Below are 16,316 nucleotides of genomic sequence, written 5' to 3' on the forward strand. Positions count from 1 at the left end.
CAGCCAGCACTACCCGAACAGATGGAGGGCAACCTGCCCTTTTGCTGGATCCTTAATTGGCATCATCACAACCCTTTATTGCCTTTTTCCCACCCTTTCCTTTGTGGGTTCAGCCCTGTCAACTGAAATTTAATTCACTCTTCTTTCATGCTACTTATAACATCCTAGTGAGTAGAAAGTCCTCTTGCCAATAAGTTCCTTTGCCCCCTTTCTCACTCTTTCTTTTGCAAGTGGTGCTAGGGAGGGTGGAGGGGGTTATTAAAAGGTAAAAGGAGTCTCCCTTTCATTTTACAAATGCAATTCTTTTCTGACTTGGTGATATTTAGAACCTGGGAACATAAGCCCACATTCCCAGTCTGTAATCCCCGCTGCCTAAATCCTCATGCCAGAAAATCAGTCAGCAAACTTAAAACCCACAACAGCTCTAAGGGCGTCTAAGCAAGTCCCATAAGTCTCCGCATAGGGGATGGGGAGAAGGAGGAAGAGGAAAGGGCTGAGAAACCCGGCTTGTCCCAAAAGCATGCACTCAACTGCAAGCTGGCCACTTACTACCACTTTCTTTCTTATTATGCGGCAGAAGCTGATGCCACTTTCTATGGATAAGATGGTACAATATTTTTGAAAGTAATTTTTACCAGAATGAATCATATTGTAAAATTTCTAACACTGGCTTGTATAACCAAGATGAATTTTATTTTTAAAGGATAGTTTAATGTGAAAAAATCTATTTCTGCTAGGTATTCTGTCTCTTCTCATGTGGTCATCGTTTAAATGATGGCAATTAAGGCACAGTGAGGCTGTGCATGAGCAACAGTGGCTGCATTGGAAAGATGGCAGAGGAAGAGGAAAGAAAAAAGATTCCTTTGGTTCCAGAAAAATCTCCTGAAAAAGAGGAAGGTTTCTCAGGCCCTCAAAGCCAACCTGGCAGTTCCCATTATCACTCAGCAGGTTAAGAACCTGACTAGTATCCATGAGGATGTGAGTTCAATCCCTGGCCTCAAAAGATAGGTTAAAGTTCTGGTGTTGCCGCAAGCAGCAGTGTGAGTTGAAGGTGTGGCTTGGATCTGGCGTTGCTGTGGTGTAGGCCAGCAGTGGTAGCTCCAGTTTGATCCCTAGCCTGGGAACTTCCTTATGCAGCAGGGGAAAGAAAAGCAGGGGAAAAAGCCACCCAGGATAAGAAGGGGCTTTTGCAAAAGAAAGAGTAGAGAAGATGAAAAGAGCTCGAGTTTAAGTGACTGGAATGACTCCTGAATGATTCCTGGCAGCAACTATCTGACAGGATGCACCATAGATAGTTAGGAGAGAAACCTCATGGCTTGGAAGTGCCAGAGAAACATTTCTTGGCCTTTGTTGTGTGCATTCAAAGGATTAATGGGCAGGTTTACTGGTGCCGAGAACCATAGCTAGACTTCTGCCTGAATAAGACTGCCAGTGATGTCTTTATGAAAGTAACCCCTGAAACCATAAACACACTTCCTAGAGTGGAAACTTCTGTGATCTTGGGATTTCTACATCTGAAGTCTGTTTGGGAACTCGTCTTGAAATGTGGACATGGCAAGGTCAAGAATAAAAGCATCCCTCTGATGGACAACACAGTGACCGAGGAGCACCTAGTATCACTTCGTGGAAGACCTCTCTCATGAAATTGACTTCCCAGGGAAGATTTTTCAGGTGACCTTAGGGTTCTTACACCCTTTCCAACTCTCAGTAGCCTATCACACTACGAGAAGAGAGTGGGCTTCCTCTAGGAGGTGGGTTTACCTGGTTGTGGAGGTGAATGCATCACTTGGCTCATTCGGCAGCTAAACTACACTCGGAATCTCCGAAAGCACAGTGCCTTGGAAACACGTGCTTTTGTTTTATGGAACTGTTACTCAGTATCGTCAAAGAAGATTATTTTCTGGCATATCCTCAGAAACTGGAGGGGCAGTTTCAGGGAGAAGACGGTGGTGTTCACCGCAGGCACTTTTTATCCCACCCTAGTTCCAAGGAAAAGTTCCTGTGTGTTTTCTGTATTGGCCACTGTCCACCTCTAAAGTTAGCAAAGCTCTCATGTCATAGAGGAAGGAGTCATATTTCATCACATCTTCTACCCTGGTGAAGGAATACCCAAGCATGAATACAAGACAGTGTACCAAGCCCAGTGGTGTACTTGAGGGGGTTCCTAAGGCCTTGTTTTGGAAACAGCTTGAAGTACAATTAGAAAGAAGTGTGCACATGCATGCACACACACACACACACACACACACCCTATAGTAATTAACCTGGAACAAGTTTTCAGGAAGTCTAAAGTCTGTGACATCATGAAGGGTGTAGCTTCATAATGAATAATGTCTCAGTTTCATAGATGTGTGTTGAGTTTATGGATTTTAAACCAAGTACTAAGCCCTGAGAGTACAAAGATAAAAGAGACAGAGCCCTGCAGTGAACTGGGGACTCATACAGTAATTCAGAACAGAGGTGGTGGTGAGAAAGCTAGAGGGCTTCCTAGGTGACGTGAAGGATTTAGTAAGTGTTCAGTGAGCAGAATTTGATACCCAGAAGAAAACACTGCAGTCAGAAGAAACAAAGGAGCGTGAGAAACAATGAAGATTGTTCAGCAGAGAGTGATGGGTAATGAGGGTGGAGAAGAAGCCCCTGCGACTTTTACAGAGCTATTAGGACATTTAAGGGTTCCTATTATTCTGCGGAAAGGCCCACAATCAAAGGGTGCTGGGAAAAACAAACAACTATAATGAAATTAAAACATTCTCTAATACCATATGCAAAAACGAACTGGATTTAAAATTGGATTAAAGACCTAAGTGTAAGACCAGATACTATAAAACTCCCAGAGGAAAACACAGGCAGGACACTCTTTGATATAAATTGCAGCAATATTTTTTTGAATCAGTCTCCTAGAGTATTAGAAATGAAAACCAAAATAAACAAAGGAGACCTAATTAAACTTAAAAGCTTTTGTACAGCAAAAGAAACTATAAACAAAATGAAAAGACAATCTACAGAGTGGGAGAAAATATTTGCAAACAATGCAAGCGACAAAGGATTAATTGCCAAAATATAAAAAAGCAAAACACAAACAACCCCACCAAAAAATAAGCAGAGGACCTAAATAGACATTGCTCCAAAGAAGACATACAGATGACTAACAGGGACATGAAAAGATGCTCAACTTCACTAATTATTAGAGAAATGTAAATCAAAACCACAATGAGGTATCACCTCACGCTGGTCAGACTGGCCATCATTAAAAAGTCTATAAATAGTAACTGCTGGAGAGGGCATTAAAAAAAAGTAACTTTCCTACACTGTTAGTGGGCCTGTAAATTGATGCAACCACTATGGAGAACAGTATGGAGGCGCCTTTTAAATCTAAATTAGAGTTACCATATGATCCAGCAATCCACTCCTGGGCATATATCTGGAGACAAACCATAATTCAGAAAGATACATGTACCTCAGTGTTCACTGCAGCACTGTTTACAAGAGCTGATACATGGAAGCAACCTAAATGTCTATCAACAGAAAAGTAAAGAAGATACATATCTTATATCTTACATAGGAATATTACTTAGTCACAAAAAAGAATGAAATAATGCCATCTCAGCAACATGGATGAACCTAGAGATCATCATATGAAGTGAAGTTAGACAAAGATGGCTATCATATGATATCACCTATATGTGGAATCAAAAAGGATGATACAAATCAACTTATTTACAAAACAGACTCATAGACATAGAAAACAAACTTACAGTTACCAAAGGGAAAAGGGAGGAGGGATTAAATTTGGAATTTGTGATTAAGAGATACTCACTATTATATATAAAATAGATAACCAACAAGGACCTACTTTAGAGCACCGGAAAGTCTACTGAATATTCTGTAATAACTTATAATGAAAACTAATCTGAAAAATGCACAACTGTATCAATTTGCTACACCCCTGAAACATTGTAAATGAGCTATACTTCAATAAAAATAAATAAGATCAAATTGAAAAAAGAATATTTCAGAAAACCTTAGATTCATGATTAATTATCTACATGTTCAAGGGCATGTCTGATGCTATTCTCAGCATATGGTATTTCCTACATTCTTACATATAAATGGTGTGTCTTCTTCATTTAAATATTTACTATATGTGCAGTATTGTATGTCAGAAAACACAAGAGATGTATCAAAGTGTTATATATTTAAGTATTAAATACAGGGCAGAAAAACGGTTTCCTATGAATTCAATGGAAGGAGAAACCCTTTGTAGGTTGAATGACATCCCTGTTGTTCTTCCTCCTTTTTTTTTTTTTTTTATTCTTTTTCCCCTCTCCCTTTCTTTCTTGCCTTCCTTCTGTAATTATGTACTAGTCTCTGTGTGCCAGGATGCATGCCAACAACCAGGAATATAGTGGTTAGCAGAAATAGATGGCTATTAACCCTCCCCAACATAATTATAATAGTAATAAGTGCTCTTGAGAAAACATACTCCATAAAAGGGCATAAAGAAGGCTGAATGGCATAGAGGAGATCTTCCTGGAGAGTTTGTTAAACTGATACCTGAAGCATAATGAGAAGACAGAACAGATTCCTGAAGGAGGAGTAGGTGTGGACAGATGGTGAGAGGCAGGGGAGGACATGTGAGCCTCACTAAATGAAGTGACGAAAGACAAAGACAGGAAAACTCCCATAGGACAGAACAGAGGATTCATCTGATCCATAATGAGAACATCGGTTGCTATGATATTGTTTTTTCAATTAATCTATATAAAAATCTTTCCTGACACCATTAAAATCCATCCGTTCTTCATATCCTACTAGCCATTGTGGTGGTTTCTGTAGGATTTATAGGCTGTCTATTTTTCCTTTTTAAACTTTGCTTTATCAGGTAATTAATTTAGACCACACTCACTTGGAATTATTTTGACACATTTTAGTTCAAATAGATAGATCGCAATATACTTGAAAGAAAATACAACTGCTTTTCTTTCCATCTCTTCTGTATTTTACCTTTTAATTCAGATAGATCTTACATGAAATTAGTGAGGCTGCACTGAAGCTCCTGAAACAACTCTGACCTTTTTAATACGGCAATTTCCATGGCAACCCTTTCCAATCATTGGTGTAAGTATGGCTACAAGACTGTTTCTTACTGGATGCCTTGGTTAGTTGGGGCCAAAGATTTGGACGTAACCTTGTTACTACTGGTGGCAGATGTCCAGGCACAAAATATCTTGATGCTGATGTTTCTTCCTTCTATATTTAACAAATGGGCTTACTGAACTTCCTTCAGTGCCCACCAGCCAATGAGCAGGAAGCGGAATATGATAGGTCCTGGGTGAATCATAACAGTTATTCTAAGGTTGCAGGATTCTTTCCTGCTTTTCCTTTGCCCAAACCCAAGAGGCAGTGTTGTTGGGAAAAAAATCACAAAGCAAAGATGACTGATTCAGAATTCAGAAACCTCAAGTGGGCACTCAGAACTGCTCAGGAATCCTATTAAGTTTCTCCATCTCTGTGAGATGACTGTACTATATCATCTCCTTTTCCTCAAACCTCCCACGCATCCTTCTCATGACCAGACTCATACTTCATTGAGAAACTAGAAGTCATTGAAAATGAACTCACTCATCTTCCCACCACAAAACCTGCCAGTTTGGTGCATCTCCATCCTAATTCTCCTTTCTCCGCAATGAAGGAAGTGCTGCTCCTCTTCTAAGAAGGGATATGTTTCCACTTTGGCTTTGGATTCTGCTGCCTCTTGCATTAGAAAGACTTTGCTCCTTGAGTTATTCATGCTGTCTCTCAGCAGCAACATCTTACCGTTCATTTAATCATTCCTTTATTTTACAAGCATGCTGTAGTATTTTCCCTCTTCTAAGACTTTTTTTTTTTTTTTTTTGGTGGGTAACCATATATATTACTTCAGTTCCTGCCTTATTTTTCTATTCCCCTTTAGAAACAAATTCCAAGTTTATAACTGAACAGACTACTTCTACCTTCTCATCTTTCTTCCATTCTTCAACACAGTCCAATGGGCTGTTGGCATTTCTCACAGGTTATCCCAAGGTCTTTATCATATCTTTTCTCTAAATTTTCTTCTTGCTCATATCAGTCATTTCCACTGTTTTAAATGTCATGTGTTGAATTGTAGTAACTTATTTCTTGCTTTTTTATTTGCATAAATAATGAACATTACATACTCAAACTTCCCAACAACAATGAGCTCCTTTGTTCTCATTTGATTTGAGAACTCTTCATCTAGTTGATCAAGATAAAATTTAAGATCTAATATTTTTCTTTTTAAAAATTTAATTGAGGTGAAATGCATGTAACATAAAAACGACAAATTTTACAGTGAACAATTCAGTGGCATTTAGTATAATCACAATGTTATTTCTCTAACAAGTTCCAAAATATTTTCCTTAAACCAAAAGGAATCCTTATACCCATCAAGCAGTTACTCCCCCATTCTCTCCTCCTCCTAACTCCTGGGAACCATCAAAATGCTACCCCTCTCTATGGATTAATTTATGCTGGATATTTCACATAAATCAATCATACATTATGTGATCTTTTGTGTCTTGCTTCTCTCACCTAGGATCATCTTTGAAGGTTCATCTACATAGTAGCATGTTTCAATGTTTCATTCCTTTTGGTGGCTAGATAATATGTCAGTGTATGTATACATCACAGTTTGCTTATCCATTCATTATTGAGAAACATTTGGGTTATTGCTGCCTTTTGGTTATTTTGAAAAGTCTCAGATCCATTCTTGATCTGGTTTCTCCTCACTTTCATTTCCAGTCCATCAGGAAGTACATTTTATTTATGCCCAGACATTATCTTAATCCAGTTCCTTCCGACACCCCCAATTCTGCCCTCCTATTTCAGACTTTCAGATTTTCTATGCTATATTACTACATACACTCTTTCAGTGCATCTTTCTGCTACCACTTTTTCTTGTCCATTGTCCACACGTTATCAGGAGCAACAACTTTTTAAAAGTGAAAATCAAGGAGTTCCCGTCGTGGCGCAGTGGTTAATGAATCCGACTAGGAATCATGAGGTTGTAGGTTCAGTCCCTGGCCTTGCTCAGTGGGTTAAGGATCCGGCGTTGCCGTGAGCTGTGGGGTAGGTCGCAGACACAGCTTGGATCTAGTGTTGCTGTGGCTCTGGCATAGGCCAGCGGCTATAGCTCTGATTCGACCCCTAGCCTGGGAACCTGCATATGCCACAGAAGTGGGCCTAGAAACAAGGCAAAAAGACAAAAAAAAAAAAAAAAAAAAAAAAAAAAAAAAAGAAAGAAAATGAAGAGTTCCCTGGTGGTCAAATGGTTAGGTTCAGGGCTTTCACCACTGTGGATCAGGTTCAATCCTGGCCTAAGAACTGTGATCTCACATCAAGCTGCTGCATTTCATGGCAAAAAAAAAAAAAAAAAAAAAAAAAAAAAAAAAAAAAAAAAAAATCACATATTGTCTTAGTTTGAGCTTTTAAACAAAGAGCCATAGACAGGTTGCCTTACAAACAACAGAAATTTATTTCTCACACTTTTGGAGAACATAAGTCCAAGTTTAGGGGATCAGCATGGTTGGGTTCTGGTGCGAAACCCTTTTGCAGGTTGCAACTGTGATTTTCTCAGTGTACTCACACAGGAGAAAATGGGGAGAGAACTCTCTGAGGCCTATTTTATAAGAGCACCAATTCCATTTATGAGGGGTCCACCCTTTTGTCAGTTCCCCATGAAATAATTCCTTTAAACTTCAAAACAGTGGAGTAGATACTATTATTATTGCTCTTTTCAGATGAGCAAACAAAGCACCTTGCTCAGGGTCACCCAGTTAACACATGGTTGAGCCAAGAGTTAAACTTCAGTAATCTGGCTCTCCTCTGATTGTTGTGCTAGACTGTCTAAATCACATATGCCTTTCTCCTTCAGAAAGTTGTTCAATGGTTTCCTATTCTACCAACAATATGAGTCATGACCCAAAGACCGGCATGAGCTGGCCCTGGACTATTTTTCCACCCTCATCTTGCAACTCTCCTCGTTACTCATTCTTCTTAGTGATCTCTTCCCTCGGGACCGTCAACACACTAAATTTCCTACTGCCCTCAGGTCTACGCACATCCTCTTCCCTCAGCTGAAAACATTCAATCCTCATTCCATCCTTCATGTCTCAGCTTAAATGACAACTCTTCCAGGTGCCTATTTCTGCCACAAATATCCGCTGCTCCTTCTCTCTGATTTTAAAGAATTACTCAAAGCTAGCATTTCGATGTGCAATTATGCTGTTTTTTATTTGTTTGGTGGTCATTTTTTGTTAAACCTCTAGAATAAAAGCCTCTTGAAGTCAAGGACTATGTTTTTATTTATACATTTGTCCTTGTCATAATTATTATAACCCCTGAATTTATCACAGGTTCTGGTATAGGCTGGATTAATGAGTGAAAGGCTCTGATTCTATACTATGAAGGAAAAAGTGAATTAACCTATCTAGATTTTTATTTTTGTCTTTGAATAGCTCAATATCCCTTCCTTTGCCTTCTTACCTTCCCCCTCCCCGACCTTCAGTGGAGAAAAGAAAAAGAAACTGCCCTTAGTTCCAGATGTTGCTAAATGATTGTCAACATTATTGCTCTGAGCAGGCAATGGTTGAATTCCTCACTTGATCCCAGGGAAGATTAAGCAGAACTTGTCCAAACAAAATGCAGCCTAGCAACATCTGGTGTCTTTGTGGTGGGGTTGGAAGTGCATGCTGGTTGGTGGCTCCTTGTTTCCCCTCCACATCTCTATTTTTTTTAAGTGATAACACTTGGAGTTATTAGAGCAGACACCTGGCACATTGGTCAGGCAGTACAGATTTACCTTATAATCAGTCCGTCAGGGAGATGAAGATAACACCATGCAACAATGTGACAATTGTACAACTGCAGGAAGAAGACAATACCCAGACTGTGATGACAACCCACATTCTGCCAACACTGTAGAAAATGAGTCCGAAAAGTGCCTACTCCAAGCTCTCCCACATGAGTCCGTTCCCAAAGAAATACTCGCCTCTTAATTCTCAGAGAATGCCACTAGGAAGATGAAGAGCTAGAGCTCTGTGAAGTGTCCTGAGATGTAGCTCTCTGCTACACTTACCTTAAACGTACAGAGTTGCTGCTCCTTAGGATAATCAGGAAAATGGAGGGCTTAGAAGTCATGACAGTTGTCTTTTATTGGCTGCTAGAGGATTTACATGCAATTCTAACCATCTCAAAAAGTAGCAATGACCTTTCCTTCATGTCAGATAAGGAAACTTGAAGTTTCAAGATATTAGCCAACTTGTCTTTTGCCATTTGACTAGGTATGTGGAAAAGCTAGAATTCTTACCCATATCTGAACGACTATAAAGCCTTAGTGATAACTGGATGACACAAATGCTTTCAAGATTAAACGCTATTAATTACAAATAATTTAAATACTAAATACACATATGTAAATATATATATGTAAAGTTAAACCTCAAATGGGATGCATTGCATATCATTAGCAATGGTCTGTTGTGTCCTTAAAACATATTTGAGTTCTTGGTTAACTATTTTAGTTATGAGATGAATAGCTATTATAGATTGAGGGTGTCTCCTGTCCCAGGTGCAATGCTATCTGTGTTACCTTCCTTATCATTATGAAAACTCTACAAGAGGGATACTATGATTATATTCCTATCCTACTATCCTAGGAAGAGAAAGCTGAGGTTAAAGAGGTTAGTTAGCTCTACCAGCTACAAAGTGGCAGAGGCTGGAAAGTCGAACTCCCAAACCATGCCCATAATCATGTTAACATGCCTTCTATGCTTTAACTGTGATCACGCAGCTTTCCACTTGCTCCTAGAATTTAAGCAGATGTTATCTGTAGATTCTGGGAGAGTCAACATGGATGGTTCTGCAACTTCTTGTCACAATATCAAGGACTAACTATATGTCTTTCACACAGCCATTGCAATGGCATGGACAAGTTGAAGGCAGTATGATTCTGGATAATTTCCTACAGTAATGGAATATCTGCTGGGCATGATGCATTACACAAGGAACAATTCATTGGCAAATGGAAAAGATGTGGGAATCGTAGGCTCTGTTTGCAACCAGTTCAGGAAGAAAAAAATTAAGTGTGAAAGAGCTGGTGAGTAATTAATTAGCAAGAATTTAATTTCAAAGGAGTTATAGCACTGGTTCAATGGGTATAGGTGTACTGAATGCAAAAAAAAAAAAAATACACTCTAGGAGCTGGCACATGAGGTTTGATCAGGTGTCTGAAAATTGTAAGATACAGATGATTAGAAACGGAAGAAAGTTGGAGAGGAAGCCAAGCATAAATAAGAGCACAGATGCAGGATGTAGCAACTTGGTTGGCAAGTGATGGGCATGACCAGAACCGGAATCCATGACAGAGAGCCAGCAGGGAGGAAGAGCAAGTCTTTGGACAAGCTGGCATGACCTCAGAGTGCTCAGAGAGACTATTCTTTAATGACCCCCGGCGTTGTTCATGCCATCTTGTTTGTCACTGTCTCTCTTTGACTTTTTATATTTCCTCTTAAACATGAAACAATCTCTTTCTTTGGTCTCATACAACTTATATGTAACCTACAGCCTTCATCTCCAGCCACTAACTAATCATCTTCCAGGTATGCCTTCCCAGGTTCAAGGAGCCTATGCATAAAAATTGCTACATTTCCCATTTATGGAAATATCATTTTAATATCAACAAGGTACCATTCATTAGCATTTAAGCAATCAACATGCTTTTACTGAGTTTCTGGATGTGCAGGGTATGGGCTTAGACACTGTTCCTAAAAATTAGGTGTTCTATAAAAAGCAGTCACAATGATGCAGAAATTTCTTTTTCTTTGATATCAAAAGAGCTGAGTGAAATCTTTGGGCTTTGTTAAAAATGATAGAACTTGGAACTTTTCAGACAGACAGTGAATGTGGGCGTTAAGTGGGTTTTCAGTGGTATTTGATTCATCAAATTTATCTTGCTGTTATTCTGAGTTATTATTTTTGTCTTTAAAAGACTACTTGGAATGAGGGAACACTTTCTTTATTTTTTAGAATGTTTTCAGTTTCCTGAAAACAGAAATAATGAAGGAGAGGAAAGAACAAATGGCAAAGCTTTGGATAAGTCAGGGCATGACTACTTTATAATGTCAAAACAGCTAAATATATTTTCCCTTATGATGTGTAGGGGACATTCATCCCTGCAAGCATGTGTAACATTTTCACATTCAAATTTAGCTGTACAAACTACCATTGTAGCAAGCGGTTCACTCTTAACCCCCGGCCCCCCAATCTCAATACCTGGGTCCCATTCATTTGTGCAATAATTAAGAGCAAGCTTCTGCCTGGGTTCGGATCCCAGCTCTGCTACTCACTAACATATCTTATAGGGTTGTTCTGAGGATTAAATGAATCAATATGCATAAAACCTGCACAATGTAAGCATTGCCTGTTAGCTGACTAGTTATTAAAATAAAAAATAAAGGAAAATGTTGATCATAATAGTTAAGCTAAAAATAAAGGAAAATGAACTTGTTCCTCAGCTCTGTAACGGTAATACTCCCAACCTTGTCTTCATAATTCTGATGCTACTTGAGATGAAATTTATAACCTGTCAAGCACTGTGCCTATCTTACATGTCATTCAGTCCTCACAAGGAAGCCAGCCATGAATTGGTGTCATTATTGTTTCCCTTAATTTGCAGTTAGGGGTCAAGCGGCTTGCTTAGGGTCACATAGGTGCAAAGGGATAGAGGAGAATTAGAAACTGAGGCAGTGTGATTTCAAAACTTTTACCTTTGGTCATTCTGCCCCACTGTCTTTGCATAATGGTTCCTAGTTGTGACGCCAGTTTCTAAAATCCAGTTAGTCATCCTGCAAGCTGACTAATCTCTAGATATGCTCCGAACCCAGGACAATCAACTCCCTCTGAAAGGAGTACTTCCACGGGGCTGAGATTACTTTGTTGGCTGTTGCAGGAAATCATATTCCAAGATACCCCATAGCTCTACTTTACATATAGAGATACAAATTAAATATACATTTACCTTTATGATATACCAAAATGTTCACATACAGCCCTGTGTGCTAGGTCCCATCATTCCCATTTTACGGATGAAAACCCAAGGCTCAGAAAAACTAGATAACTTTGCCTAAGTCTCAAAGTGAGTACGTATCAGAAAGCTCTAGATGTCTGGTCTAGTGTTCTTTCCATTAAAGTGTTACTGAATTACAGTCCAAAAAAAATTTTTTTTTTTCCCTTACTGGGCATCATCTGGGGTGTCTGGATGACCCTCATTTCGTAGTTACACAATTATAAAGATGAACTTTGAATGGATAATCCCGAGTTTGTTTCCAAAGGTAAAGGCCATGCTTAGCTTCTATTTTCCTGTGCATCTTTGAGAGGGAAATGGTTTATCATAAGAGCCCTGGCTCCATCTCTGTGAAATTTACGTGCATGCTGTGACACGCCCTTTGAGTTGGTGTTCTTGAACTGGGTTTCCCACCTCCTTGCAGGGTGATGAAACTGGACAGCTGCTTCCTGGGGGTGAGGTGAAGATGCAGATGATGTGCAGCCCCTTCCAACCATGGGAGAGGAGTTTGACAATGGGACCAGAAGACCCCTCAGCCTTCTGTTCCACTGATGGCTTCTCAATGATCTGTTTGCACATTCTTTTCCTGCTTGGTAATTAGCACCAGCTGTCTCAACTTAAAAGGAAGGAATCCCTTTGAAATCCTCCCTATCCTCCGTGAAATGTGCTACTGAAATGTGCTAATTAGTAACTGGACCTAGGACAACACAGACATGTGTTTCCTGTGAGTACTGTAGAAGGAGGAGGAATATGAACATCTGTTTAGGTGCCTATGTGTATGTATGCTTTTCTAATTTTCAAAATGACATTTTTAATGAAAATCTATCTGTTCCAATGGGATTGGTAGCCAGCAGCTAAGGACCAGGCTCCCCATGCATTGACTGTTCTCCCTTCATTTTTACCCCCTTTTCAAGCTTGTCAGTAGCCCCGTGTGCAGAGAGCATGGCCCACGCAGCTTTCCCTCTCTGCCTCAGCAGATTGCCAGCAGCCCCTTACTCTTCATGAGGATCAGGAATCATAGGGCTCCAGGGAAATACAAACTAGCTCCTCTTCCCTTAGGGACCACTGTCCCAGAGTAAGCTGATAGCCAGATGGGTCTGGCACAATTAGTGCACTGTGGAATTTGAGGAGAGAGCCTAGAAACATCATGTAGTGTTGCATTAAATGCGCTTTGCTAGGAATGGAGAAGCCACTGGTTTGCCAGTTTAAAGAATGATTGAAAATCTATCTGCATCTTCACAAGTAACTTTGAGCAGCAAGTTTCAGAGTTTCAAACTGCCTTGCTGGTCTGGGGGCAGGAGCAGCTCATGATATAGGTGGGAAGCTTATTGATTTTATGGGAGCATTGGGGATTTACTGGCAGGATGAAGGGAGTTCACAGGAGGCTTGGAAAAGGTTGGGCAGCATCTTCTACCTCCAAGGTCATCCTCTTGGAGCAGTCTGGTCAAGAACTTACCCTGGCATTCCAGCTGTCATCATGGCAGTGGTTCTTGACACCTCAGAGGCTGCTGCTGCAATAATCTGCACCCCAACTGTTCTCATATTCTTGCCTCACTGGCTCACAGTTTAAAGTCTTTCAGCAGCAAAATCAAACTGGGTCTTTAGCTTTATTCCCGTTTCTTGCAAGAGAAGAGACTTTATACAACTGGACACGGAGGTTTGGTTTTTCCTCCCTGATAATTTTAGCCCTCTTATGTATTATTGCTGCACTAATTCGTAAACGTGTTTATTTTTACCTGCTTGGTAAGATGTGTTTGATAGGTTCAACTTAGGTCATACACGTCCACCTGGCTGTCAGGCAGGTTGGGGATGGTCATCAAAGATCGTCCCAGTGATGGGAAGCTCACTTGGAGGCTGTTCTTTTTCAAAATCACATATTGGTAGTGGAAGTATAATTCTTGGAAATAAAATTTGCTTAAAATCTAGTACAGAAACATACTAAAGGACGAGTTTGTCCAGTGTTCATCAGTTGTGGTTAGATGCAGTCTTCTATGGCCAAGTGCTATGAGAGACCTGCCCAGTTAATCCGAACACCTGGCCCAAACGGCCTTGCTCTGGGTGGTCAATCAATAACTGGGAGTGTCCGGCTGTACCCCAGGGGTGAAGTAGGCCTCACCCCAAGGACTCCATACCTTGTGTGCATTAGGTCTATGTTAGCTCTTTGATTACCTACCTGGCTATGGTCCATGCCCTTGACCCATTCCCAGACATCCTGCCCTTGACTTCTGTGGACTCTTAGGCTTTGTCTTGGCTGCCTGGCTTCTCTGAATATGTGATTCAGGCTCTCTCCAGCTGAGTGGGTCAGATAAGAACACCACATTGCTATTTTTTTTTTCTCCCATTTGTTTGCTCTTCTAACTGCACCAGGCTTTGTTATTTGGGCTCCTACGGCCATCATAGATATCACTATTCTTTTTATTTCCTGCTCTGGATAGAGGCAAAGGAAAGATGTGAGAATAAAAATAACATTGAGTGTTTCTTTTGGAGACAGAGCAGACTGACACATGCGATGTGAGTGCCTGGAACCCAGTGCTGGCTTATTCTTCAGCTTAAAGTCTGCCATGATCTCTGAAACCTTCTGAATGAGGGTCAAGTCAGTAGGTAGGCCAGATCATCCCTGAACTCTGCCTCTCATTCCAGGCTTGAGCTTTGCCAAGCGACTTTTAGTTTCCCAGGCAAGCTGTGATCTCCCACATCTTCATCCCTCGTACACAGGAGGTTTACCTCTAACATTTGGAAGGCCCAGGGCTTGAGTACAAAGGGGAGCCATGGGCCATATTTCTAAATTGTTAAGATGTGTAGATTAAGTTAACATGCTGTCACATGTGTTCAGTCCTCTACCTTTGACAAGAATACCTTTGTAACTACCTGGAAGGCTGGGTTTAGATTTTGAATTCTCAGACTCTTCAGATTTTCACATCAGAATGTCATAGAACAGGACAGAGCTCCCAGCACAGCCCACTAGGCTTTTCTTTCTACCCCCTGATCTGTCTTGCACAACAAGTTCTGCATGTGAATATATGGATGCCTTAGCCTGCACACCCAGACGCCATCCACCCCCCCCTGCAAATGGCCATTCCTTAGCATCAAGAACTTAAGCAACTTGGCCATCTCTTAGGAGGAGAGAAGAAGACACATGGGTTCTGCAAGGGGGCCTGGAACCACTGGGGTAAGGACTTCTGGGGTCCCGGTTCCTAGAGCAAGGTCTAGAATAGGAGTAGTGGGAATGGGCTCTGGGTGGGCATGAGCTTTTGGCCCTTTAGACTCTGTAACCACAGTGGGGGAAGCTAGAGGAGCTCTAGAGCATTAGGTCCTATTGCTGGGTCCAAGGACGATGCTGGCACATATATATTCATCCTCTTTATAGGATGCCCTTCCCCCTCCTTTATCTCATTGGTCCATATTCATCTCCCAGGTGTCTTCATATTCCACCTCCTTCTTTCAAGAGGTTTCCTTAATTCTCCCAGGGTGGGGTACATGTTTCAACTAAACTGATTGTACACTTCCTATGTGACTCTGAGGAAGTGATTTAACCTCTCAGCACCTCAATTTACTATCAAGACTATTGTAAAGATGAAAGAGTTAATGCATATAGAATTTTAGAATAGCACTTGATAGAAAACAAATGCTAACTCTTTTAACTATTATTATATACTCACAGAGCACACTGCACCTACTCCTATAGTACTGTTTCACAATGCTTTGTCATTGTGTTTTCTCACACCTTTCTCTTCTGGCAGATAATGTGCTTCTTACAAGCAAAGACTTAATTTTATGTAATTTTGTATTCCTAACAGAAAACCCAATACATGAAATATAATAGGCGTTCTATAAGTGTGTATAAAGTAGATACACGGCCTCAAGGTGAGCTAGAATTTACAGTCGGAAACGTTCATGCTGCAGCTCATTACCATCTGTAGGAAGAGCCTCTGGGAGGCTGAACTCTACTTCTCAGAGCCTTCTGACTCTAGGCTCTTAGAAGATTGGATGGAGATGGTAGAACTGAGCTAGAATTGTGTCCCAGGGTGGCAGAGAGGGAGATATTCAAGCAGCAGTCCTACCCAGAGAGTCGATGTGCTTGTATAAGATACCAACCCTATGTCCTGTTAAAGATTTACGACTCCAAACACTCCCTTATGCAGCACTGTATTTGTCCTCATAGGAGTCAAAGCATCTGTCAAGCGTTCTTCCAAGC

The 16,316-nt window shown here is 40.6% G+C and overlaps 1 pseudogene; it reads left to right on the plus strand.

The window, feature by feature from the left end:
* Positions 831 to 13,691, plus strand: LOC100523905 (annotated as a pseudogene).

This window comes from Sus scrofa, chromosome 5, assembly GCF_000003025.6.
Source record: "Sus scrofa isolate TJ Tabasco breed Duroc chromosome 5, Sscrofa11.1, whole genome shotgun sequence".
Taxonomy (NCBI): Eukaryota; Metazoa; Chordata; class Mammalia; order Artiodactyla; family Suidae; genus Sus; species Sus scrofa.